Source organism: Bombina bombina, chromosome 1, assembly GCF_027579735.1.
Source record: "Bombina bombina isolate aBomBom1 chromosome 1, aBomBom1.pri, whole genome shotgun sequence".
Taxonomy (NCBI): Eukaryota; Metazoa; Chordata; class Amphibia; order Anura; family Bombinatoridae; genus Bombina; species Bombina bombina.
The window spans coordinates 100,147,379-100,175,352 of record NC_069499.1 but is presented as its reverse complement, the minus strand read 5'-3'; the positions used below and the strand labels follow the sequence as shown (position 1 = coordinate 100,175,352).

The following is a 27,974-nucleotide window of genomic DNA, read 5'->3' as shown; positions in this document are numbered from 1 at the left end:
GCAAGAAAAAAATTCTTACATACCAGACCATAAATCCTTTTCACTATCCCTCAATCCGTCAGTCATACATATGGGCAAGTAGGTGGGGGGAAACCAAAAAAGCAGGAAGGACAAAGCAGGGCAACAGAAGTGCAAAACACCTACTGCTGCCAACTGAGCAAAATAAAAGGGGCGGGGGTAGTGGACTCACACCATCATAAAATAAATTAATTTATCAGGTAAGTAAGCATAAATGTTGTTTTCTTTTATAATATAGTGACAGCCCAGAAGACATTGCATGTGGGAACCTATACCTTATCAGTGAAGTCCACAAGACGACCACGTAACAGAGGGGACAAAAAGTTAAGGCAGGTTTGTTACTGATCAAACACTATTGCCTATAGAACTTTCCTGGCAAAAGCATCCTCTGAAGAGGCATACACATCAAAGTTATAACATTAAAAAAAAATATATGCTTACCAGATAAATTCCTTTCTTTCCTGGCAGGGAGAGTCCATAACGACATTCCTTACTGTTGGGAATGCAACACCTGGCCACCAGGAGGAAGCAAGACACCCCAGCCAAAGGCTTAAATATCCCTCCCACTTCCCCCATGCTCAGTTATTCAGCCAAGGGAACGAGGCAATGGCTAATAAAAACAAAACTTTACAAGATAACAGTTTAATGTTAACAGTTGGCATGGGCTCAAACGGAGCCTGCTCAAAACACGAAGAACAAGATTGAGACTCCAAAGCGGAGTCACAGGTCTAAACACAGGTCTGAACCTAGTCAGATCCTTAACAAAGGACTGCTCATCTGGAAGCTTAGCTAATCTTTTGTGCAGCAACACCGACAGGGCCAATATCTGTCCCTTCAGAGAACTGTCAGATAGACCCTTCTCCAAACCATCTTGGAAAAAAGATAAAATTCTTGAAACTTTTACCTTATGCCAAGAAAAACCACACTCCTCACACCAGTGCAGGTAAGTTTGCCATACTTTATGGGTGATATGCCGAGTAATCGGCTTACGAGCTTGAATCAAAGTGTCTATGACACTCTCAGATAATCCTCTCCTGGCTAGGACTAGGCTTCAATCTCCCCGCAGTCAGCCTCAGAGATTCTAGATTTTGATGTAGGAAGGAACCCTGTATCAGCAGGTCCCTGCTTCAAGGTAACCTCCACGGAGGAGAAGAGGTCATTCTCACCAGATCCGTGAACCAGGTCCTTCGTAGCCAGGATGGAGCAATTAGAATCACAGATACAAGCTCCTGCTTGATGTGGGCCACCACATGAGGGAGAAGAGGCAATGGAGGAAAGAGATATACGAGTCTGAAGCTCCATGGAACAGCTAGAGCGTCTATTAACTCTGCTGGAGGATCCATCGATCTTGACCCTTGAGATACAACCTCCAGTACCCAAGGGTCCTGAACATCCATAAACCAAGTGTCTGAGAAAAAAGTCAGTCTGCCCCCTACTCAATCCGCTCCCGGATCGGGGGGCCGCCCCTTCATGCAGATTTGTTATCTGAGGGCTTCTTTGTCTGCTTGGACTTATTCCAAGACTGAGCAGGTTTCCAGGTACTCTTGGGTTGCACAGGCTTGGAGGACGATTGAGTTCTCTGGGAATAGTCCGAACGAAAGGAACGAAAATGCCGTAACTTAGGTCTATTCTTATCTAGCGAAAGAAAGCGCCCTTTCCTCCAGTAACAGTAGAAAAGATAGAGTCCAGACCTGGACCAAATAAAATGTTCCCCTTGTAAGGAAAGGAGTCAGGATTTAGAAACAGACCAAGATTTCAACCAGAGAGCTCTGCGAGCTAGAACCGCGAAGCCTTTGCGTTCAGACATATGGTATAATCTGCATATTCGCATCACAGATAAAGGAATTATGTATTCTTAAAGACTTAATCCTCTCCTTAATATCTTCGAGGGGAGATTCCACCTCGAAAAGTTCTGACAGAGAGTCACACCAGTAGGTGGCAGCCCCAGCGACAGCTGCAACAGCTGCCGCCAGTTGAAATAAAAATCCTGTGTGTTGAAACATTCTTCTCAGGAAACTTTCCAACTTCTTGTCCATGGGTTCCCTGAAGGAAAAACTATTTTCCAGAGGGATAGTGGTACACTTAGCTAGCGTCCAAATGGCACCATCCACCTTAGTGATGGAACCCCACAAATCCAGCTGAGAATCAGGGACCGGGAATAACTTTAAAAGTTGACGAAAGGGAAAAAGGAGTTCCAACTCTTTTCAATTCACTACTGATAATATTCACCATGCGAACTGGGACAGGAAAAGTTTGAGGAACCTTTCTGTCCTCATAAACCCTGTCCAACTTAGGAATCTTGGGTTCCTCTGGTTGTGTTGCTTCTGGAACCTCTAATGTAGACAAAACCTCCTTTAACAAAAAACGCAAATGCTCAATCTTAAATCTAAAGGAGGACTCCTCGGAAGGAGGGGGTGTAGTACATGAAGTCTCAGACTCCGAGAGCTCACCCTCTGAAGCTACAGAGGTTAACTCATCCTCGGACAATTGAGACATACTGGCTAAATCCAATTTTAAATTAGCTGAATCTAATTCAGTATAACTATGTTTAACCTTTCTCTTATGTTTCCCAGAGATAGGTAAGGCACTCAGGGACGCAGACACAGCAGATTGTAACTGCATGGTAAAGTCCGCCGGGAAAAAGCCCTCTCCAGCCGGAGTATTAGGCGTGCCGCAGGGAACTGCATGTGAAGCAGTTTGAGGGGATAGGGTAGACATCTCCCGGACCACAGAATCCTGAGAGGTTGACGGCTCAGAGGGACTCATTATGCTAGGGGGGTTAGCAGATTTAGCTCCCTTCTTAGACTTTAGAACGGTACCCAGGCAATTGGAACAAAATTGAGCAGGTGGACAAACCACCGCCTCCTTACAATATAAACAGGTATTATTAATTATAATAGAAGGTGCAGAACCTTCTAACATATTATCCTCAATTGCTGAAGATACAATCCCACAGTAAGGAAAAGATTTAAACAACAATTCCTCTAGGACTAATTTTAATAATAAAATGAGGCACCTTTATAATCCCAATGGCTGGGGCACTAACCACCTCCTAGACCCAGACAGTTGTAGAACGCTCTCTGTAGGATTGCCAGAGTTCCAGCAGTAAGATCACAAGGAAAACACAATGAGCCGCACCAGATTACGTGGTGCGCAAGAAGGGACCTCCCCTGCTATAAGAAAAAGCGTGCAAAGCTATTCGAAGCTGCACAACTCACAAAAATGAAAGTGAAACCTGTTCCATAGAGAACAAAGCAGTACATATATAAATATATATCCCCAAACTGTTCCAAATCAATCTCTGAAATAATAGCGATATGAACCCTTGATCCTATTGAGGTTATGAGGAGTCACACTGACCTGAATAACAGGAGTCCCTGCTAAATAGTAAATTAAAGTGGATTTACCCTCCAGGATCTATGCTGTGGAACAGATACAGCCTCTCAAGTGTGACAGACTTGCCACGGTGTTCCGACAGGTAACCTGAGTGCAAAAAGGCAAGTAGTGTAACTCATTAACACCGATTGCCCAGGAGCTATTAGATAGACAGTCTGGATCGCTTCGCAGAAAAACATAATTTATGTAAGAACTTACCTGATAAATTAATTTCTTTCATATTGGCAAGAGTCCATGAGCTAGTGACATATGGGATATACAATCCTACCAGGAGGGGCAAAGTTTCCCAAACCTCAAAATGCCTATAAATATACCCCTCACTACACCCACAATTCAGTTTAACGAATAGCCAAGAAGTGGGGTGATAAAGAAAGGAGTAGAAAGCATCAACAAAGGAAATTTGGAAATAATTGTGCTTTATACAAAAAATCATAACCACCATAAAAAGGGTGGGCCTCATGGACTCTTGCCAATATGAAAGAAATGAATTTATCAGGTAAGCTCTTACATAAATTATGTTGTTTTCTTTCATGCAATTGGCAAGAGTCCATGAGCTAGTGACATATGGGATATCAACACACAAGATGTGGAGTCTTCCACTCAAGAGTCACTAGAGAGGGAGGGAATAAAATAAAAACAGCCATATTCCGCTGAAAAAATTAATCCACAACCCAAAACAAAAATAAGTTTATTTCATCTTTGAAAGAAATTTTTTAAAATCAAAAGCAGAAGAATCAAACTGAAACAGCTGCCTGAAGAACTTTTCTACCAAAAACTGCTTCCAAAGAAGCAAATACATCAAAACGGTAGAATTTAGTAAATGTATGCAAAGAGGACCAAGTCGCCGCTTTGCAAATCTGATCAACTGAAGCTTCATTCTTAAAAGCCCACGAAGTGGAAACTGATCTAGTAGAATGAGCAGTAATTCTCTGAGGCGGGGCCTGACCCGACTCAAAATAAGCTTGATGAATCAAAAGTTTCAACCAAGACGCCAAGGAACTAGCAGAAGCCTTCTGACCTTTCCTAGGACCAGAAAATAAAACAAATAGACTAGAAGTCTTCCTGAAATCTTTAGTAGCTTCCACATAATATTTCAAAGCTCTTACCACATCCAAAGAATGTAAGGATCTCTCCAAAGAATTCTTAGGATTAGGACATAAGGAGGGGACAACAATTTCTCTACTAATGTTGTTAGAATTCACAACCTTAGGTAAAAATTGAAAAGAAGTCCGCAAAATTGCCTTATTCTGATGAAAAATCCGAAAAAGAGACTCACAAGAAAGAGCAGATAACTCAGAAACTCTTCTAGCAGAAGAGATAGCCAAAAGAAACAACACTTTCCAAGAAAGTAGTTTAATGTCCAAAGAATGCATTAGCTCAAATGGAGGAGCCTGTAACGTCTTCAGAACCAAATTAAGACTCCAAGGAGGAGAAATTGATTTAATGACAGGCTTAATACGAACTAAAGCCTGTACAAAACAGTGAATATCAGGAAGTATAGCAATCTTTCTGTGAAATAAAACAGAAAGAGCGGAGATTTGTCCTTTCAAGGAACTTGCAGACAAACCCTTATCCAAACCATCCTGAAGGAACTGTAAAATTCTAGGAATTCTAAAAGAATGCCAGGAGAATTTATGAGAAGAACACCATGAAATGTAAGTCTTCCAAACTCGATAATAAATCTTTCTAGAGACAGATTTACGAGCTTGTAACATAGTATTAATCACTGAGTCGGAGAAACCTCTATGACTTAGAACTAAGCGTTCAATTTCCACACCTTCAAATTTAATGATTTGAGATCCTGATGGAAAAACGGACCTTGAGATAGTAGGTCTGGCCGTAACAGAAGTGGTCAAGGCGGGCAACTGGACATCCGCACCAGATCCGCATACCAAAACCTGTGTGGCCATGCTGCAGCCACCAGCAAAACAAAAGACTGTTCCATGATGATTTTGGAGATCACTCTTGGAAGGAGAACTAGAGGAGGGAAGATGTAAGCAAGATGATAACACCAAGGAAGTGTCAGTGCATCCACTGCTTCTGCCTGAACATCCCTGGACCTGGACAGGTATCTGGGAAGTTTCTTGTTTAGATGAGAGTCCATGAGATCTCTCTCTGGAAGACCCCACATCTGAACAATCTGAGAAAACACATCCGGATGGAGAGACCACTCCCCTGGATGTAAAGTCTGGCGGCTGAGATAATCCGCCTCCCAATTGTCTAAACCTGGGATATGCACCGCAGAGATTAGACAGGAGCTGGATTCCGCCCAAGCAAGTATCCGAGATACTTCTTTCATAGCTTGGGGACTGTGAGTCCCACCCTGATGATTGACATAAGCCACAGTTGTGATATTGTCTGTCTGAAAACAAATGAACGGTCCTCTCTTTAGCAGAGGCCAAAACTGAAGAGCCCTGAGAATTGCACGGAGTTCTAAAATATTTATTGGTAATCTCGCCTCTTGAGATTTCCAAACCCCTTGTGCTGTCAGAGATCCCCAAACAGCTCCCCAACCTGAAAGACTCACATCTGTTGTGATCACAGTCCAGGTTGGCCGAACAAAAGAGGCCCCTTGAACCAAACGATGGTGATCTATCCACCATGTCAGAGAGTGTCGTACATTGGGATTCAAGGATATTAATTGTGATATCTTTGTATAATCCCTGCACCATTGATTCAGCATGCAAAGCTGTAGAGGTCTCACGTGAAAACGAGCAAAGGGGATCGCGTCATGAGACCTAAAACTTCCATGCACATGCCACTGAAGGGAATGACTGAGACTGAAGGTGCCGGCATGCTGCGACCAATTTTAAACGTCTCTTGTCTGTTAGAGACAGAGTCATGGGCAATGAATCTATCTGGAAACCTAAAAGGTGACCCTTGTCTGAGGAATCAAGAAACTTTTTGGTAAATTGATCCTCCAACCATGTTTCCGAAGAAACAACACTAGTTGATTTGTGTGAGATTCTCCAGTATGTAAAGACTGAGCTAGTAGCACGATATCGTCCAAATAAGGAAACGCCGCAATACCCTGTTCTCTGATTACAGATAGTAGGGCACCCAGAACCTTTGAAAAGATTCTTGGAGCTGTTGCTAGGCCAAATGGAAGAGCAACAAATTGGTAATGCTTGTCAAGAAAAGAGAATCTCAGAAACTGATAATGTTCTGGATGAATCGGAATATGAAGGTATGCATCCTGCAAGTCTATTGTGGACATATAATGTCCTTGCTGAACAAAAGGCAGAATAGTCCTTATAGTCACCATCTTGAAAGTTGGTACTCTTACATAACGATTCAAAATTTTCAGATCCAGAACTGGTCTGAACAAATTTTCTTTCTTTGCTGCAATGAATAGGTTTGAATAAAACCCCAAACCTTGTTACCCCTGAAGACTCCAGGTCTAAAACACACTTCAGAAAAGCCTGAGCTTTTACTGGATTTACAGGGATGCGTGAGAGAAAAAATCTTCTCACAGGAGGTCTTACTTTGAATCCTATTCGATACCCTTGAGAGACAATGCTCTGAATCCAATGATTTTGGACAGATTTTATCCAAACATCCTTGAAAAACCTTAATCTGTCCCCTACCAGCTGAGCTGGAATGAGGGCCGCACCTTCATGCGGACTTAGGGGCAGACTTTGGTTTCCTAAATGGCTTGGATTTATTCCAGTTTGAGGAAGGCTTCCAACTGCAAGCAGATTCCTTGGGAGGAGGATTGAGTTTTTGTTCCTTATTCTGACGAAAGGAACGAAAACGGTTAGAAGCCTTATATTTACCCTTAGGTTTTTTTATCCTGAGGCAAAAAAACTCCTTTTCCTCCAGTGATAGTTGAAATAATAGAATCCAACTGAGAACAAAATAAATTATTACCTTGGAAAGAAATAGTAATCTAGATTTAGATGTCATATCAGCATTCCAAGATTTAAGCCACAAAGCTCTTCTAGCTAATACAGCTAAAGACATGGATCTAACATCAATTTTGATAATATCAAAAATGGCATCACAAATAAAATTATTAGCATGTTGCAGTAAGCGAGTAATGCTAGATATGTCAGGATCCAATTCTTGTTGCGCTAAATTCTCCAACCAAAAAGTTGAGGCAGCCGCAACATCAGCCAAAGAAATAGCAGGTCTGAGAAGATGACCTGAATATAAATAGGCCTTCCTTAGATAAGATTCAAGCTTCCTATCTAAAGGATCCTTAAAGGAAGTACTATCTTCCATAGGAATAGTGGTACGTTTAGCAAGAGTAGAAATAGCCCCAGCAACTTTGGGGATTTTTTCCCAAAACTCTATAGATTTAGCTGGTAAAGGATACAATTTTTTAAACCTTGAAGAAGGAATAAAAGAAGTACCTGGCTTATTCCATTCCCTAGAAATCATATCAGAAATACAGGGAGTGCAGAATTATTAGGCAAGTTGTATTTTTGAGGATTAATTTTATTATTGAACAACAACCATGTTCTCAATGAACCCAAAAAAACTCATTAATATCAAAGCTAAATAGTTTTGGAAGTAGTTTTTAGTTATAGCTATTTTAGGGGGATATCTGTGTGTGCAGGTGACTATTACTGTGCATAATTATTAGGCAACTTAACAAAAAACAAATATATACCCATTTCAATTATTTATTTTTACCAGTGAAACCAATATAACATCTCAACATTCACAAATATACATTTCTGACATTCAAAAACAAAACAAAAACAAATCAGTGACCAATATAGCCACCTTTCTTTGCAAGGACACTCAAAAGCCTGCCATCCATGGATTCTGTCAGTGTTTTGATCTGTTCACCATCAACATTGCGTGCAGCAGCAACCACAGCCTCCCAGACACTGTTCAGAGAGGTGTACTGTTTTCCCTCCTTGTAAATCTCACATTTGATGATGGACCACAGGTTCTCAATGGGGTTCAGATCAGGTGAACAAGGAGGCCATGTCATTTCTTCTTTTATACCCTTTCTTGCCAGCCACACTGTGGAGTACTTGGACGCGTGTGATGGAGCATTGTCCTGCATGAAAATCATGTTTTTCTTGAAGGATGCAGACTTCTTCCTGTACCACTGCTTGAAGGTGTCTTCCAGAAACTGGCAGTAGGACTGGGAGTTGAGCTTGACTCCATCCTCAACCCGAAAAGGCCCCACAAGCTCATCTTTGATGATACCAGCCCAAACCAGTACTCCACCTCCACCTTGCTGGCGTCTGAGTCGGACTGGAGCTCTCTGCCCTTTACCAATCCAGCCACGGGCCCATCCATCAGGCCCATCAAGACTCACTCTCATTTCATCAGTCAATAAAACCTTAGAAAAATCAGTCTTGAGATATTTCTTGGCCCAGTCTTGACGTTTCAGCTTGTGTGTCTTGTTCAGTGGTGGTCGTCTTTCAGCCTTTCTTACCTTGGCCATGTCTCTGAGTATTGCACACCTTGTGCTTTTGGGCACTCCAGTGATGTTGCAGCTCTGAAATATGGCCAAACTGGTGGCAAGTGGCATCTTGGCAGCTGCACGCTTGACTTTTCTCAGTTCATGGGCAGTTATTTTGCGCCTTGGTTTTTCCACACGCTTCTTGCGACCCTGTTGACTATTTTGAATGAAACGCTTGATTGTTCGATGATCACGCTTCAGAAGCTTTGCAATTTTAAAAGTGCTGCATCCCTCTGCAAGATATCTCACTATTTTTGACTTTTCTGAGCCTGTCAAGTCCTTCTTTTGACCCATTTTGCCAAAGGAAAGGAAGTTGCCTAATAATTATGCACACCTGATATAGGGTGTTGATGTCATTAGACCACACCCCTTCTCATTACAGAGATGCACATCACCTAATATGCTTAATTGGTAGTAGGCTTTCGAGCCTATACAGCTTGGAGTAAGACAACATGCATAAAGAGGATGATGTGGTCAAAATACTCATTTGCCTAATAATTCTGCACTCCCTGTAGCTTCAGGAATAGGAAAAACTTTTGGAGAAACCACAGGAGGATTAAAAACAGAATGTAAATGTTTATTAGACTGAACGTCAATAGGACTGGTTACCTCAATATCCAAAGTAATTAACACCTCTTTTAATAAAGAACGCATATACTCTATTTTAAATAAATAAGTAGATTTGTCAGTGTCAATGTCTGAGGAAGGATATTCTGAATCAGATAGATCCTCATCAGAAGAGGATAAATTATTATGTTGCTGGTCATTTGAAATTTCATCAGCTAAATGAGAAGTTTTAAAAGACCTTTACGTTTATTAGAAGGTGGAAATGCAGACAAAGCCTTCAAAATAGAATCAGAAACAAATTCTATAAAATTTACAGGTTTATCATGTACATTAGAAGTTGAAGGAACTGCAACTGGCAATGTACTATTACTGATGGAAACACTATCTGCATGTAAAAGTTTATCATGACAACTATTACAAATGACATTTGGTGGAATAATTTATATACTTTTACAACAAATGCACTTAGCTTTGGTAGAACCGATGTCGGGCAGCAATGTTCCAGCAGAAACTTCTGAGGCAGGATCAGATTGGGACATCTTGCTCAATGTAAGAGAAAAAACAACATATAAAGCAAAATTATCTATTTCCTTATGTGACAGTTTCAGGAATGGGAAAAAATGCAAAAGCATATGCCTCTGATAGAGAAAAAAGCAAGAGGCAAACATCAATGGGGTATTGAAATAATGAAAAAAAAAATGTTGGCGCGGAAAAGGACGTTTATGATGCAACTTAGTCATTTCCAGCGTCATACGTGACGCCGAGACCTTTCACACGGCGGCGTCAGTGTCTTTTCCGGTTATTTAAATAACCAGAAATGACACTTGCGTCACTAATGACGCCGCTGTGTGAAAGGTCTCGGCGTCACGTATGACGCCGGAAATGACAAAGTTGCATCAAACGTTTTTCCGCGCCAAAAAAAATTTCACGCCAAGAATGACGCAATAAAGTTTAGCATTTGACGCACCCGCGGCCCTAATACCGGCAATCGCCAATTGAAAAAAAGACTAAAATCCCAGGTAAGAAATAAATTTCTTAAAATGTTTAAATTCCCCAAATATGAAACTGACAGTCTGCTGAAGGAAATACATGAACCTGACTCATGGCAAATATAAGTACAATATATATTTAGAACTTTATATAAATGCATAAAGTGCCAAACCATAGCTGAGGTGTCTTAAATAATAAAAAACATACTTACTAAAAGACACCCATCCACATATAGCAGATAGCCAAACCAGTACTAAAACAGTTATTAGTAGAGGTAATGGTAAATTGAGAGTATATCGTCGATCTGAAAAGGGAGGTAGGAGATGAATCTCTACGACCGATAACAGAGAACCTATGGAATAGACCCACGTTCGGGAAATCATCGTATTCAAATAAGTGATACTCCCTTCAAGTCCCTCTGACATTCGCTGTATGAATCGGGCTTCAACAATGCTGAGAAGCGCATATCAACGTAGAAATCTTTGCACAAACTTACTTCACCACCTCCATAGGAGGCAAAGTTTGTAAAACTGAATTGTGGGTGTGGTGAGGGGTGTATTTATAGGCATTTTGAGGTTTGGGAAACTTTGCCCCTCCTGGTAGGGTTGTATATCCCATATGTCACTAGCTCATGGACTCTTGCCAATTACATGAAAGAAAACTTTACCTGCATCTCCAGACTCTAACATTCATCAATACTCTCACTAAGAGGTTTATATGATTACTTAAAACTCCAGTCCTTTCTTGAAGGGAACATTCCCATTTAAGGTCTATCCGAATCTTCTGACACTTCTCTGCCATCCTCCTCTAGTGACGAAAGGCAAAGAATGACTGGGGATGGGGGAAGTGGGGGGGATATTTAAGCAGTTGGCTGGGGTGTCAATGTTTGTTATGTTTCCCAACAGTAAAGAAAGTTGTCGTGGACACCCCCTGCCTTATGGAAAGAAAAAGTATGATCACATAGCCGCCTTAAAATCTCTTCTATGCAAGCCTCATCACGGAAGGTCCAAGAAGTGGCAATTGCTCTAGTAGAAGCAGTAGTAATGCGCTCAGGGGTAGTCTTCCCCTCAACCAGATATGCCTTATGAACTAAGGCAACTGCAGTAAATGTCTGACCCTTACAAGATGCAGAAAAATGAACAGAGAAGAAAACCTAAAACATTTTGTAGCTTTAACATAGAATTTTAAAGCTCTCACAACATTCAAGTTGTGAAGAAGTCATTCCTTAGAACGCTTTGGAGCTGGACATAAGGAAGGAACCACAATTTTCTGGTTGATAGTATCTGTAGATGCAACAATAGGGAGAAAGGAATATCTAGCTCAAAGAACCGACTGAGGACCTGGCACAATTTCAGGACAGCTTGTGATTCAAACAAGAGACGATATATCTATTTCTGGCAAGCCCCAATGTCTGATTATTTTGTCGAAAACCTCCTGGTTCAGAGATCCCTGCCAGGGGTAAAAAAAACGGTGAATAAGAAGTCTGCCTTCCAAATGTTTACACCTTAGATGTGGATAGATGATTATCCTGTAATAATGATGCTTCACCTAACTGATAATGCGGGACGCTTCCCCTTTGTGATTGATGTAAGCCACTGCAGAGACATTGTCAGATTGCAAATGTAGAACAGATCCCTGTCTGAGGTTGGGCCAACTCTGCAGAGCACTGAAGACTGCAAAGAAATCCGGATTATTAATTGTTAATCTCACCTCCATCTTGCAAACATTTGACTGAGGGATTCAGGGAGAGTAGAAAAGATGTAAGTTTTGGTATGAAGGGCTGTTTTTGCATCCTCCTAGTGGACCGGAGTATACTTCCCACATGTGATGTCTTTTGGATTCTCGCCATCTGATAAAGAAACTGAACTAAATCTTCAAGATAAGACTATTCCATAGAAAGAGAACAGCAGCAGCCTCCTTACTACCCAAAAAGGTGCATCACCCATTTGATAGCATAGTAGATCCACTTTCCCCTTTGTATAGCACATGGTTGAAGTGATAAAGGGACAAACACTAAATGTATTTTAGAAGCATAGTATTTGAGATTATTCCCTGATTACCCCTAGTCGTGGGCGCTGCCATACTGAAATCTATCATTCACTACATTACAGTGCTGATGTGTTTGCACAAGTGCAACTCTACTTCAGATACCTGCAATTTAACTGTGGGTCCAAAATAGTGGCATCCATAATTAGAGAGAGGTGTAAGACAAGTATATAGTGCTTAATGTCCGTTTAATAGCAGTTGCTTAACACATCAGACAAATGGTTTTAAGTGTCAGTTTTAAAACTATGCCTTTCTGTAAGCCAATAGTAAATGTATATGACACCTCATTGTATGGAGAGAATCTCCTCTCTTAAATAATGGACCATATGACCATTTAGGTATCCCATGGTCGGTGTGAAAAAGGCAATTATGTAAACCATTTGGAAGATATGACAAAAAGATAAGCAGGAAAAAGAAAATTTATACTTACCTGATAAATTTGTTTCTTTTTAGACACGATGAGTCCACAGATCATCTTTATTACTTATGGGATATACACCTCCTGGTCAGCAGGTGGCAGCAAAGAGCACCACATCAGAGCTGTTAAATAGCTCCTCCCTTCCCTCCCACTCCAGTCATTCAACCGAAGTTAGGAAGAGAAAGAAAAAGCCAAGGTGCAGAGGTGTCTGAAGCTTACAATAATTAACAACCTGTCTTAAAAGAACAGGACTCATCGTGTCTAAAAAGAAATAAATTTATCAGGTAAGCATAAATTTTCTTTTCTTTTTAAAGACACGATGAGTCCACGGATCATCTTCATTACTTATGGGATACAATACCCAAGCTAGAGTACACAGATAAGGGACGGACAAGACAGGGAACCTAAACAGAAGGCACCACTGCTTGAAGAACCTTTCTCCCAAAAAGCTGCCTAAGCCGAGGCAAAAGTATCAAATTTATAGAATTTTGAAAAAGTATAAAGAGAGGACCAAGTTGCAGCCTTGCAAATCTGTTCTACAGAAGCTTCATTTTTGAATGGATGATACTCTCAGCAAAAAAAGAAAGAGGTAGCCGTAGTTTTCTGACCCTTTCGTTTTCCAGAGAAAATTACAAACGAAGAAGAGGACTGACGAAAATCCTTAGTTGCATGTAAATAAAATTTTAAAGCATGGACCACATCTAAATTGTGCAAAAGACGTTCTTTCTGAGAAGAAGGATTAGGACACAACGAAGGAACCACAATCTCCTGGTTAATGTTCCTATCTGAAACAACCTTAGGAAGAAAACCTAGCTTAGTACGGGAAACTACCTTACCTGAATGGAAAATAAGATAAGGTGAAGTGTACTGCAACGCCGAGAGCTCAGACACTCTACGAGCTGAAGAAATAGCAACAAGAAATAAAACTTTCCAAGATAATAACTTAATATTTAAGGAATGCATAAGCTCAAACGGAGTCCCCTGAAGAACTTTGAGAACTAAATTCAGACTCCATGGAGGAGTAACTGGTTTGAACACAGGCCTGATCTTAACCAAGTCCTGCCAAAAAGATTGTACATCTGGAACATCTGCCAGACGTTTGTGTAACAAAATAGATAAAGCAGAGATTTGAACCTTTAGGGAACTTGTCGATAAACCCTTCACCAAACCTTCTTGGAGAAAAGACAAAATTCTGGGAATCCTAACTCTACTCCATGAGTAGTCCTTGGATTCACACCAATAGCAATATTTACGCCATATCTTATGGTAATCCTTCTAGTGACAGGCTTGCGAAGCCTGAATCATGGTCTCTATGACCGAATCAAAAACCCCGCTTGGATAAGATTAAGCATTCAATCTCCAAGCAGTCAGCTTCAGAGAAACTAAATTTGGGTGAAGGAAGGGCCCCTGTATTAGAAGGTCCTACCTCAACGGAAGTCTCCAAATGTGGCAGAGATGACATGTCCACCAGATCTGCATACCAAATCCTACAAGGCCAAGCAGGAGCAATGAGGATCACCGATGCCTTCTCCTGTTTGATTCGAGCAATGACCCGAGGAAGAAGTGCAAATGGGGGAAATAGGTATGCTAGGTTGATGGACCAATGAACCGCCAGAGCATCTATCAGTTCCGCTTGGGGATCCCTGGACCTCGACCCGTATCTCGGGAGCTTGGCATTCTGACGAGATGCCATGAGATCTAACTCCGGCCGACCAAATGTGAGAATCAGGTTGGAGAACACTTCCGGATGGAGTTCCCACTCTCCCGGATGAAAAGTCTGCCTGCTCAGAAAGTTCGCCTCATAGTTGTCCACCCCTGGGATGTGGCTCACTGACAGATGGAAAGAATGGGCCTCCGCCCACCGGATTATCTTGGCTACCTCGGTCATCGCTAAGGAACTCCTCGTTCCTCCCTGATGATTGATGTAAGCCCCTGATGTTATGTTGTCTGACTGGAATCTGATAAACTGGGCCGAAGCCAACTGAGGCCAGGCCAGAACAGCATTGAAGATCGCTCTTAGTTCCAGGATGTTTATAGGAAGAACAGACTCTGCCTGAGTCCATACTCCCTGAGCCTTTAGGGAACCCCAGACAGCTCCCCACCCTAGAAGGCTGGGGTCTGTTATCACAATCATCCAGGACGGTCTGCGCGAAAGCAGGTTCCCTGGGATAGATGATCCAGAGACGACCATCATTGAAGACAGTCCCTCATCTCCTGTTCCAGGGTTATTCGAGGAGAAGTCTGCATAATCTCCATTCCACTGCCTGAGCATGTTTAACTGCAGAGGCCTGAGGTGGAACCGAGCAAACGGGATGATGTCCATTGCCGCCACCATCAGTTCGATTAATTACATGCACTGAGCCACTGACGGCCGAGGAGTGGACTGAAGGGTTCGACAGGTATCTAGAATCTTTGATTTCCTGACCTCTGTCAGAAAAATCCTCATAGATATAGAATCGATTAGAGTTCCCAAGAAAGTCACCCTTGTCTTCGGGATTAAGTAACTCTTTTCCAGATTTACCTTCTCCCCCTGAGTTCTCAGGAAGGATAGCACAACGTCGGTATGAGATCTTGCTTGTTGACAAGATGGCGCCTGGAGTAGAATATCATCCAGATAAGGTGCCACCGCAATGCCCCGCGGTCTTAGAACTGCCAGCAGAGACCCCAGAACCTTTGAAAATTCTGGTTGCCGTGGCCAAGCCTGAACGAACTGAAAGTGTTTGTTCAGAAAGACAAACCTCAGGAACCTGTGATCTCTGTGGATAGGAACATGCAGATATGCATCCTTTAAATCCAATGTCATCATAAATGGACCCTCCTGGATCAATGGAAGAATGGTACGAATAGTTTCCATCTTGAATGATGGAACTCTGAGAAACTTCCCTCCTTCGTGGGAACTACAAACAGATTTGAATAAAAACCCTGCCCCTGTTCCTGTACTGGAACAATCACTCCCAGGGAGGAGAGGTCTCTTACACAATGTAAGAACGCTTCTTTTTTTATCTGGTTTGCAGATAATCTTGAAGAAGAAATCTTCCTCGGGGAGGAAAATTTTTGAACTCCAGTTTGTATCCCTGAGACACTATTTCTATTGCCCAGGGATCCTGAACGTCCCAAACCCAAGCCTGAACGAAGAAGGAAAGTCTGCCCCCTACCAGATCTGGTCCCGGAACGGGGGCATGCCATTCATGCTGTTTTGGATTCAACAGCAGGCTTCTTGGATTGTTTACCCTTGTTCCAAGACTTGTTGGGTCTCCAAGTAGGCTTAGATTGTTCTGGTTTAGAGGAGGAAGAGAAAGAATTTCCCTTGAAATTTCGAAAGGAACAAAAATTACTGTGTCGTCCTTTCTGCTTGTTTCTCTTATCCTGAGGAAGGAGATGACCCTTACCTCCCGTAATATCAGAGATAATTTCCGTCAGGCCAGGTCCAAACAAGGTCTTCCCCTTGTAAGGAATCGCTAGAAGCTTAGACTTAGATGACACGTTCGCAGACCAAGAATTTAACCATAAGGCTCTGCGGGCTAGGATAGAGAACCCCGAACTCTTAGCTGCCAAGTTAGTAATTTGCAAAGAAGCGTCCGTAATAAAAGGCATTAGCTAACTTCAGAGCTTTAATCCTATCTTGGACCTCCTCTAAGGAAGTCTCAGTCTTGAGAGACTCGGACAAAGCATCAAACCAATAAGCTGCTGCACTAGTGACAGTAGCAATGCACACAGCTGCCGGCAATAGCAGACCCTGGTGAACAAATCTTTTTAAGTAGACCCTCAAACTTTTTGTCCATGGGATCTTTAAAAGCACAACTATCCTCAATGGGAATAGTAGTTCGCTTGGCTAAGGTGGAAATAGCCCCTTCCACCTTAGGAACCATTTGCCAAGCTTCCCTGACAGCGTCAGCTACAGGAAACATCTTTTTGAAAATAGGAGATGGAGAGAAGGGAATACCTGGTCTCTCCCATTCCTTAGAAACAATCTCCGAAGCTCGCTTAGGAACTGGAAAAACATCTGATTAAGAAGGAACTTCAAAATATCTGTCCAATTTACTAGACTTTGCAGGAGCAACCACTACTGTGGAATCACAGTCGTCTAAGGTAACCAAAACCTCCCCTGAGTAACAGGCGGAGGTGTTCTAGTTTAAATCTGAAAGAGACAACCTCTGAATCAGTCAAAGGCAATGAACTCTCTGAATCTGCAATTTCGTTACTGTGTCTTTAAATTTTAAAATGTCAACTATTTTACTGCAGTAGGAAAAAAAAGATGTATTCTTAGTTAACTAAAGTAAATTCAGACCCCCTTACAGCTCAGCAGCTCTGCTGAGGTGCCTACCTGCCAACCGGACTCACTGCTATGTCTGTAGCGATCCGGATACTAAGGTCTGTATAGCGCTAAAACCGCTTGCTCAATTTATGCAACAACCATGCGGTTCGAGTGCGACGTTGCTCAGACGTCCATAACACACTAGATAAGGCTGAATACTGCGCAGCTTAGAGAAAACGCGCAAAACGATAGCCCCCGCCCATTGTGGGCGTTACCAAACAAACATAACCCGACCGGCTTCATAGAAAAATAAGCCGTTAGGGAAATTAACCACCGTAATGTTAAATAAGCTCATCTCCTAGCCCCAGTGCTCCTGTACTTGTGCTGTCCAAAAGAAAAAAACTCTCCATCATAGAGAGTAAATGTCCCAACATAAAGAGCCCCATGTTTCTGAGCCTTATGTGAAATGTGTCTCATTAAAATGCCCACTTTCCTCTGAGCTTTTTATTTTCCCAGAATAAAAAAAGTCAGCACTTACCTTAACGCTGTCCGACAGCAAGACAGTCCAGCAGGTTTAAGATGTCCTCTCCCTCCCATAGCCCTGTGGAAAATGATAAAGCCTGAGTTAAGTTTGCTTAGGCTATCAGGATTAGGGCAACATAAATATATGGGAGGCGCAGTGAGAATTATGTCCCACCAGTTCCCATTGCTCTAAAGTCATCAAAAGCTCTACTGAAGAGACTGATATGGACTACGGCTACACCCAAGAACAAAGCAGCACTCTCTGGCACTACTTTAAAAATAATAAACACTTGATTGAAGAATCTTTTATAACACCTAACTTTACCTCTTCCTAACACTAACATAGGCAAAGAGAATGACTGGAGTTGAAGGGAAGGGGGGAGCTATTTCACAGCTCTGCTGTGGTGCTCTTTGCCTCCTCCCGCTGACCAGGAGGTGAATATCCAATTAGTAATTAAGATGATCCATGGACTCACCGTGTCTTTAAAAAGAAAAAGTGCAGCTTTGGCTTTCTGGTCTTCGTCCATTAAAAAGGAACAATTTTTGATTGGGAAGTGTTACTCAGGTTAGCCAAGATATGTACTATTGATAAGAGCTGTTTAAACACAGACCAAAATAGATTAATAACCTGAACAAAAAATTGGATGTCAGTCTGCAGAGAAATTCTTATGTTGGTGCTAAGGATTGAACCCTAAGGGAACAAAAGCTTCTTTAGCTAGATCTATTTCATGATTTCGCATTTGCTTCTTTGGAACAATGAATGTGTGTGCATAAAACCATTCACAATATAAGTAACCGGGCATGGTTGTTAATATGGTTTGAATCATGATGTTTTTCTTGGCTCTAACAGGACTGGGGAAGCACCTTATCTTAAAAAGGCTTTTGACTGAAGCTTATTGTATAGAATTTGGATGCTGTTGTACGGTATTACCAATCAATGTACATGATGTAGTTCCTAACCAAGGGTTCTATTGATGCTTACAAATATATAAGCTTATCTCATAATTGAGAATGTGGTTGCAAATTCAAGAACTTTTATTAACCTACAACAAGTATCATAGTATAAAACCAGATGGTTATAGATCCGGTCACTTAGACAGTACCTATCACAGGACAAACAAAACCCTGATACTTAAAATGATCTTCTTTGTAAGCTTTTCAATTTCTTAGCCAGAAATGAGGAGCAGGGGAAAACCAACAGATGTCTGTAAGCTGCGTGATGTAAACGCATGAACACCTGAACAATGTTTCAAAGCGATTCAAATGTTTAACACAGGAAAACAGAAACAAATGTCAACTCTTGAGTTATTACGGTAATTTATTTGTAAATTGCAGTGCACTATTTCCAGATGGTTTTGCTGTACAATGTACAAATATAGCCTTTTTATTTCATTTTAATGCATTTAAGTGCCCCTTTAACTACTAAATAGCTTAAAGGGAAAGTAAAGTCGATATTAAACATTTACTTTTCAAATAGAGAGTGTAATTTTAAACAACTTACCATTATATTTCTATTAACAAATTTCCTTTGATAATATATATATATATATATATATATATATATATATATATGTGTGTGTGTGTGTGTGTGTGTTATTTAAGGATACACAGGTAGGTCTCATTTTGCACCATGGCGCCTGTTCCAAGGGATAATGTGACCACTATTGAAGAAGCTGTTCCACAGGCTTCTTAGCTGAAATCAAGAGATTTTTGCCACCTGCATTTGTATTCAGCAAAAAATAAATAAATAAAAGGACTTCACTGGCTGGTGGCTGGTAAACTTAACTCCCAACTGCCTTACTGATGGATAACAACATGCCTTGTAAACAAACAATTACATTGTTGCTTACATTTACAGCATTCATTTTAAAGCTTTAAAGGGACACTGAACCCATATTTTTTCTTTCATCATTAAGCTAGAGCATGCGATTTTAAGCAACATTCTAATTTACTCCTATTATCAATTTGTCTTCATTCTCTTGCTATCTTTATTTGAAAAGCAAGAATGTAAGTTTAGAAGGTTAATCTTAATATTTGAAGAGTCCCCAATTCTGGTACAGAACAATCTCCACATCCTACCCTTCAAATTACCCCCTATAGGCAATTGTGCTCCAAGTTGGAATTTCAAACATAGAAAATCACAAAGCCTACCAAGTGTGGTACTTTTTCCTTTTATTAAATCTACTTGGGCCTGGTGGTTAATAGATAATGATGAGCACTATGATCTGTCACTGTTTTCCACAGTTAAAATGAATTCACCTAACTGCTATACCAGCTATACTAGACCAGTTTTATATTCAAGTATTTTTTTGTTATATCGCATAATTTTGATGTTTCTAGTTTATTACTATATGAATCACTCATCTGACATATCATTTGCTAGTTAAAGGGACATAATACTCATATGCTAAATCACTTGAAACTGATGCAGTATAACTGTAAAAAGCTGACAGGAAAATATCACATGAGCATCTCTATGTAAAAAAGGAAGATATTTTACCTCACAATCTCCTCAGCTCAGCAGAGTAAGTTCTGTGTAAAAAGTTATACTCAACTGCTCCCAGCTGCAGGTAAAAAAATTATAAAAAATGAAGAAATGAACAGCAGCATCAGCAGTGCTGAGGTCATGAACTTTTACTGTGATCTCATGAGATTTGACTTGACTCTCATGAGATTTCATTGTAAACTTCCTTTACCTGATTGGTGAAATAAGATGAGAGTGCACGATGCTCATCCCTTCAGATGTCCCAGGACAGACACACTAAAATGCTGCTTAGAAATCCTTTACAATGGGAGGTGGCTACTGAGGAACTTTTGAGGTAAAATATCTTTCTTTTTTACATAGAGAAGTTCAGGAGATATTTTCTAGTCAGCTTTTTACAGCTATGCTGCATCACTTTCAAGTGTTTAAACATTTGGGTATTATGGCCCTTTAATAATTTGTAACTTCAAGGTCCAAAAGTGACCATCTAGTGGTTACCAAGAGAGAGACATTATGCACAACCAAATAGCCCACAAGTGGTAAGTTTAGTAACCACTCATACGAGTACATTAGTTATGAAAAAAAAAAAAACACTTAAAAACAACCAAATACAATTGGGGGTATATTAATAGCACGCTGTGAAATCCGATTGTAGGATTAACAAAATTTATGCTTACCTGATACATTTCTTTCTTTCTTTCTTGACACGGTGAGTCCACGGATCATCTTTAATCACTGTTGGGAATACCACTCCTGGCCAGCAGGAGGAGGCCAAGAGCACCACAGCAAAGCTGTTAAATATCACTTCCCTACCCACAACCCCCAGTCATTCGACCAAGGGAAAGGAGAGAAAGGAGATAACACAAAGTGCAGAGGTGCCTGAGGTTTATATACCAAAAGACTGTTTACCTCTAAAGGGGAGGGTTTACCTCTAAAGTTACAAAAGGAACGAAAATTACTCTGACTACCTGTTTATTCCTCTTATCCTGAGGGAGAAAAGATCCCTTTCCTCCTGTAATATCTGAAATTATTTCAGCCAAGCCAGGCCCAAACAAAGTCTTACCCTTGTAGGGGATCGCCAAGAGCTTGGACTTAGAGGAAACATCCGCAGACCAGGACTTCAACATAAGGCTCTGCGGGCTAGTACTGCAAAAGCAGACATTTTTGCTCCTAACTTAAAGGGACACTGAACCCAATTTTTTTCTATTGTGATTCAGATAGAGCATGCAATTTTAAGCAACTTTCTAATTTACTCCTATTATCAAATTATTTTCATTCTCTTGGTATCTTTATTTGAAATGCAAGAATGTAAGTTTAGATGCCGGCCCATTTTGGGGTGAACACACTGTGTTGTTCTTGCTGATTGGTGGGTAAATTCACCTACCAATAAACAAGTGCTTTCCATGGTCTGAACCAAAAAAATTGCTTCAATGCCTTCTTTTTCAAATAAAGAAAGCAAGAGAACGAAGAAAAATTAATAGGAGTAAATTAGAAAGTTGTTTAAAATTGCATGCTCTATCTGAATCACGAAAGAAAAAAATTGGGTTCAGTGTCCCTTTAATGACTTGTAAGGAAGCGTCCGTGATAAAGGAATTGGCTAGCTTAAGAGCCTTAATCCTGTCCTGGATCTCCTCAAGAGGAGTATCTGTCTGAATAGAATCAGACAAGGCATCAAACCAGTAGGCTGCTGCACTGGTGACAGTGGCAATACACATTAGAGACCTTGGTGTACATACATCTTCTTTAGTAAAGCCTCCAACTTCTTATCCATCGGATCTTTAAAAGAACAACTATCCTCTATGGGAATAGTGGTCCTCTTTGCCAAAGTAGATATTGTACCTTTCACCTTAGGAACCATCTGCCATGACTCCACCGCGGAGGGAACATCAAAGTACTTGTTCAGTTTACTAGACTTCTTAGGGATAACTACGACAGTCATGTCGGAGTCGTCCAAAGTAGCCAAAACCTCCTTAAGTAACAGACGGAGGTGTTCCAGCTTAAATCTGAAGGATATAACTTCAGCATCAGAAGAAGAAATTATAATAACTGAATCTGAGATTTCACCCTCAGACGCTACCGAAGTATCTTCCTCTACAGACTTCTGAGAGGAAGCACCCTGAGTAGCCACAACTGGATCAGAAATCTTACCAACTGATTCTTTAAAATTTCCTCTTGCGCTTTCCTTGCAGCATAGGGATAGCAGGATACCTGGGCAGCAATTTCTTGCAAAGAAACTCCAGGGCAGGGAGGAAACGCAGGGCACTGCATGTGTGGACGAAAAAGATTGGGACGCTTGTTGAGAAAGCTGTGGCATATTTGAGACAGGAGGCACCTGAACAGCATCCGCCATAGGTAATGATGACTAAGTAAAAAGTATATCCCTGTAACACAAGGTTCTTTCAATACATTCAGAACAAAAAGATACAGGTGGTTCCACCGGGGAGTCATAACAGAGACTATATGTAACACTCTGCAAGGCCTCTTGATCCATCCTAATGCAGATAAAAACAGAAAATAACAAAAGAAAACAAAAAAAAAATTATTTTATTCTGTTAAGGGTTTACTAAAAAAACCTTTACTGTCCCTTTACATAAAAAAATGTTTCTTACAAAAAGTTTTATTAAACGAGCAAATAACTTAATATACTCCGAGGCACACTCTACATCTCAGCACATTGCTGAGGTGCCTACCTGATCCTGCTGACAAGCTTGAGGCGAAATTGAAAATGCACCGGTTCAAATTCCGGAACTCCGCAATCAAATGTCTAATCACTTCTCACTAGAAGAGAGCCGTCTAACTGAGCTGCATAGCCAGTCCGGAACTGAGTCCGGAAAGTGATCCTAAACAGGCTGCCGCCTCTGAAGAAAACCGCCCCTCTAATCAGGGGTGGTCCCAGCGGCCATTCAGACCGCAGTGAAAACATTTTTTTCCAAAGGAATGCATGGCCGAGTCTTTTACAGTAAAAACTAAACACACTCCTCCACATGTTCCTTAACCGGATTCCCCCAAGTAAAGGGTACACATTAAGCCAAAGAAATAAAATTATCAAACACTCCCCAACGTCCACAGTGCCTGCTATCTGCCCTGCAATTAACCCTAATAGGGCCAATGATGCAAAGCCCCCCTGCAGAATTAACTGCTTTAATTGCCAAAGTTTCCCTCTTTAAAATAAAGAAAATGTATACTTGGCACTTAACTGAACTTCAAGCTGCCCAGCAGATTGGCAGCTCACCTGGTTTGAGAGGGTGCCATCCCTCACATGGACCTGTTGAAAAAGAAAAGACTGAGTAAGCTTACTCAGGCTTTCTGAATAGGGCAGCAGAACTGTTAGGGAAAACGCAGAGGGGATTATACCCCACAAGTTCCCAATTGCTTAAAAGCCACCACTGCCCTACTGAAGAGACTGACGTGGGCTAAGGCTAGACCCTAGGAAAAGATCAGAGCAAACCTACTCTGCTTTAAAATAATAAAATCTTAATTGTAGAATCAGACACCGATGCTTCACCTCCTCCTTGCACCGCAGGCAAAGAACTTTGCTGTGGTGCTCTTTGCCTCCTCCTGCTGACCAGGAGTGATATTCCCAACAGAAATTAATGATGATCCGTGGACTCACTGTGTCATTAGAAAGAAAACTAGTGGCAAGAGAGATCAACCTCTGTTTATAACCCAGTTTAATTCTAATTTTAAGGTGATAAAAAATGTGTTGACTAAACACTGGCCAATCTTCTAAAGAGATCCAGTACTGAAGAAAACGTGGGAGGCTATAACGAATTTAATTTTTAAAAGAGCACCGACCTTGAAACAGAGACTGGCGCATAGTAAGGTAGTATCGAAGAGAAACAAAGTTAGAAGATCTGTTTTACTTATATCTTCATAAAAACAAGTTGAGGTCTACAAATGTGGACATAAAAGGAGCTTAATGTGCCATTATATCACACATCAGTCACAGAACATTATAGCTAATGTTACAGAAGAGGAATTCAATATCCAGGGGCGTGTCTCCTGCAACTCGATGATTGTGGTATATGTCCTAACTTGCGAGCGTGGCCTTTAAGGCGCACCACTCGACACCAACAAAGGATAATTGAAACACAGTGTGTCTAGACATTGCGTTCATGAACACATTAAAAGGAGAATGTTGATATTCGATCACTCCCTTAGAGAGTATGCCCCCATCCCACAAATAACACAGGTTCAGTAAATTGCACCAGAGAGAAACTTACTGGATTTATAAAATTTCAATCATTGTTTCCATCTGGTCTCAATGAGGTTATAGATTCTGCTGTGTTTAGTCAAGTTGGATTTTAATTCTAAATTTTATTGAATAATAATAATAAAATTTCTGAACCATAGTTTATGGTAGTGATCTGTAGCGATCACAGACCAGGTAGGATAAGCAAAAGAAGCCCCCTGAATAATGAACTGATGATCCAGCCACCAAATTCCAAAAAAATCCACAGCATCAAGGATATATTCACAACTTTATTGGAACATCTGGGTCAGACGGATATTATAAGCAACGTTTAGGGTTAACAACCCTTAAAGGGACAGTATACACTCATTTTCATATAACTGCATGTAATAGACACTACTATAAAGAATAATATGCACAGATACCGATATAAAAATACAGTATAAAACTGTTTAAAAAGTTACTTAGAAGCTCTCAGTTTAGTTCTGTTGAAAAGGTAGCTGGAAAGCCCACTGCAAGTGGGAAATAAGACACTCCCACTCCCCCTTCTTTTGCATATGCAAAGACCCTTTGGGGCTTGATTAGCAGTCTGAAAATCAGAGCAATGTTATTTAAAAATAAGCAAAACTATACATTTTTTTTTTTTTTTAAAAACACAACTTTATGGGCTATATAAATAGATCTACAAAACATTTATGCAAAGAAAAAATGAGTGTATAATGTCCCTTTAATCATGCTATCATGATTAAGGGTTGTTAACCCGAAATGTTGCTTATAATATCTGTCTAACCCAGATGTTCCAATAAAGTTGTGAATATATACTTGGTGCTGTGGATTCTTTTGGAATTTGGATGATTATTTTTGGGTGCCTGCAGTAACCCTTCCAACGTGCACTAGGACTAGGGTGTTGAGGTGCTGTGTCTATTGGGATTGCATATGATCCAGCCACCAAGTCAGGGACAGACTTGTACTGTGATCCAGAAAAATCATTTGTGATAGAGTATGATCTCTGCACCACTGACAAAGCATACAAAGCTGAAGGGGTCTCATGTGAAACCGAGCACATGGAATTGCATCTGAAGCTGCAAACATGAGTCCCAGTACTTCCATACAAAGAGCAACAGAGGGAAAAGAGAGGGACTAAAGGTTCTGACAGGCTGACACCAGTTTTTGCCTTCACTAAATGTAGACTAAATCTATTTTAATCCCCAGAAAAGTAACCCTTGTCTAAGGCACCAAAGAACTCTCTGGAAAATAGATAAAGCATCATTTAAATCTATTGAGGACATAAACTGTCCTTGCTGAATAAAAGGCAGAATAGTCCAAATAGGTTCCATCTTGAAAATAGGAATACTGACAAACTTGTTCAGAGCTTTCAGATCCAGAACTGGTCTGAAAGTACCATCCTTCATTAGAACAATAAAAAGATTGAAATACAATCCCATCCCCTGTTGCTTTAAAGGATCTGGAACAAACACTCCCATAGTTTTCAGATTCCTTGGAACATTGAACAGAAAAAAAACATTCCTCTGGGAGGCCTTGTTCTGAAACCTATTTGATAAACCTGGGAAACTATATACAGAACCCCAGGGATCTGGAACAGACTTCAACCAAGCCTCCTGAAAAAGGCATAGCCCCCCTACCAGAGCCACTGGATATGGAGCCGCACATTCATGCATACTTATAAGTAGGAATGGAGTTTTTGGCTTGTTTGGACCTGTACCAATTAGCACTAGGCTTCATGACTGGGCCAGAGGTGCTTTGTTTTTGAGAGGAATCAACTTTCTGTTAGTTGTCCTGACGAAAGGAAAGAAAACGATTGGAAGCCTTAGATTTCCCCTTACCTCTAGTAAAAGTAGAAATGATAGAATACAAATCAGAATCAAACAATTTCTATCAGCAGACCAGGACTTAAAGGGACAGTCAACACCAGATTTTTTGTTGTTTAAAAAGAAAGATAATCCCTTTATTACTCATTACCCAGTTTTGCATAACCAACACTGTTATAGAAATACACTTTTTACCTCTGTGATTACATTGTATCTAAGCCTCGGCAAACTGCCCCCTTATTTCAGTTCTTTTGACAGACAGGGATGGCTCCAGGGTAACTTCACGTGCATGAGCTCAATGTTATCTATATGAAACACATGAACTAATGCCCACTAGTGGTCAAAATGCATTCAGATTAGAGGCAGTCTTCAATGTCGAAGAAATTACCATATGAACCTCCTAGAATTAGCCTTCATCTAAGAATACGAAGAGTACAGAGCAAAATTGGTGATAAAAGTAAATTGGAAAGTTGTTTCAAATTACATTCCCCATTTAAATCATGAAAGTTTTTTTGGACTTGACTGTCCCTTTAAGCAATAAAGCTCTTTTAGAAAGGACTGTCAAGGACATGTGTTTGACATTCATTTAAATAATATCAAATACAGCATCACAAATAAACAAATTAGCACTCTTTAGTAAATACAAGATATCTTCACTAGCAGGATCATTAGAACACTGCTCTGAAAGACTAGACAATTTTGATCCACAAATGATTTTGAAGAAACAGCACACCTTTGCTTTTTCAGTGGGGCACGGAACAAAACGGACTTGCCAGGTCCCAGTCAATCCAAACTCAAAGAGTATTCCAGCCACCAAGTTTTCTTAAAAGACCTTTAATTTCACATAGGGTCCCAAACAAACAGTTACAACGTTTCAAGCCACACCAGGCTCTTAATCATGATTAAGAGCCTTTTAAGAAAACTTTTAAGGTCTTTTAAGAAAACTTGGTGGCTGGAATACTCTTTGAATCTGAAAGACTAGACAAACAGAAAGAAGAAGCAGCAGCTACATCAGCAACAGAGATAGCAGACCTAAACAAACATGCTGCTTGTAGAAAGGCCCTTTTTAACAAAAGTGGTGTCTTCCAAAGGGATAGTAGAACACTTAGCCAGAGTAACTTTGGGACAGTTCCCCACAGTTCAATATTGGAGGCAGGTAAAGGATTTAACTTATTAAACCTAGCAGAAGGATTAAAATAGTTACCTAGCTTGAACCATTCCCTAGAAACTATCTAGGAGACAGCATTTGGAATAGGAAAAACCTCAGGGGTTTTAAGCAACAGAACCCTTTAAGTAAGTGAAACCTCTTCCAAAAGATAATAAATATGTTCAATTTTAAATAAAAAAAAAAGGATGCATCACGTTCAACATCAGAGGAGGATTCCTCATCATCAGAGGAAACCAGATTCCTGGACTCAGGACATCTGAACGGACCTTTTACGCTTACTTGAAGGCGGGAGAGATGCAAACACTTTAGAAACTGCAGATTTAACGAGATTTTTCACATGCTGTAGAACACACAGAAGGAGCAGTAAAACCCATAGAAGCAGCACTAGGATAATCTGAATGCATTAACATAATTAAATGTAAACCACATAAAAAAAGATGGAGGAAATACTTCAACTTCTTTTTTACAATAAACGCACTTAGTCAAGGTAGGAAGGTGTTCAGGGGTTTAGCTTCTAAGGTAGATTTAGGGACAGGATCAGAAAACTCCATTATAGAATTGAACTAAAATAGCAAAAAAATAACCCCTTAAAAAACAGAATTTATGTTTACCTGATAAATTTCTTTCTCCTACGGTGTGTCCGGTCCACGGCTTCATCCTTACTTG

General features: G+C 40.6%; 1 protein-coding gene across 1 annotated transcript in view; it reads right to left on the bottom strand.

The window, feature by feature from the left end:
- The window catches only part of TRIP11 (thyroid hormone receptor interactor 11), a gene marked incomplete in the record, with an annotated part of 367,784 nt that overhangs the window by 79,231 nt on the left and 260,579 nt on the right, over positions 1-27,974 (bottom strand).